Here is a 351-nt window from a genome sequence, read left to right on the forward strand (position 1 = left end):
CAGGTGTGAGCCACCGGCTCAGCGTGTCTTAAATTCAACACTGAAAGCGATTTATTATTATTATTATTATTTTATTGATAGTGGAATAGCAAATGCTCCATGAAGTCCTTTGGCTGTGTCCCAAGTAGTGGATGCCAGCACACGTCCCTTCTCCGTGTTTGTGTGTGTGTGTGTGTGTTTGTTGGTTGTAGGTCCTGAACTCAGGGCCTGGGCGCTGTCCCTCAGCTCTTCAACTCAAGGCTGGTGCTCTACCACTTGAGCCACAACGCCACTTCCAGCATTTTGCCGGTTCCTTGGAGACAAAAACCTCATGGACTTTCCTGCCCCGGCTGGCCTCCAGCCACGATCCTC

At 50.1% G+C, this 351-nt stretch overlaps 1 protein-coding gene across 2 annotated transcripts in view; it reads right to left on the reverse strand.

The window, feature by feature from the left end:
• Positions 1-338: 338 nt before the first annotated feature.
• Positions 339-351, reverse strand: part of Clec4e (C-type lectin domain family 4, member E) — a 6,662-nt gene continuing 6,649 nt past the window's right edge. For both annotated transcript variants that reach the window (XM_013023676.1, XM_013023675.1), the window contains one exon: positions 339-351. This exon is cut by the window's right edge and continues 245 nt beyond it. The gene's annotated coding sequence lies outside the window, so the exon portion shown is untranslated.

Source organism: Dipodomys ordii, unplaced genomic scaffold (genome assembly GCF_000151885.1).
Source record: "Dipodomys ordii isolate 6190 unplaced genomic scaffold, Dord_2.0 Scaffold69, whole genome shotgun sequence".
Taxonomy (NCBI): domain Eukaryota; kingdom Metazoa; phylum Chordata; class Mammalia; order Rodentia; family Heteromyidae; genus Dipodomys; species Dipodomys ordii.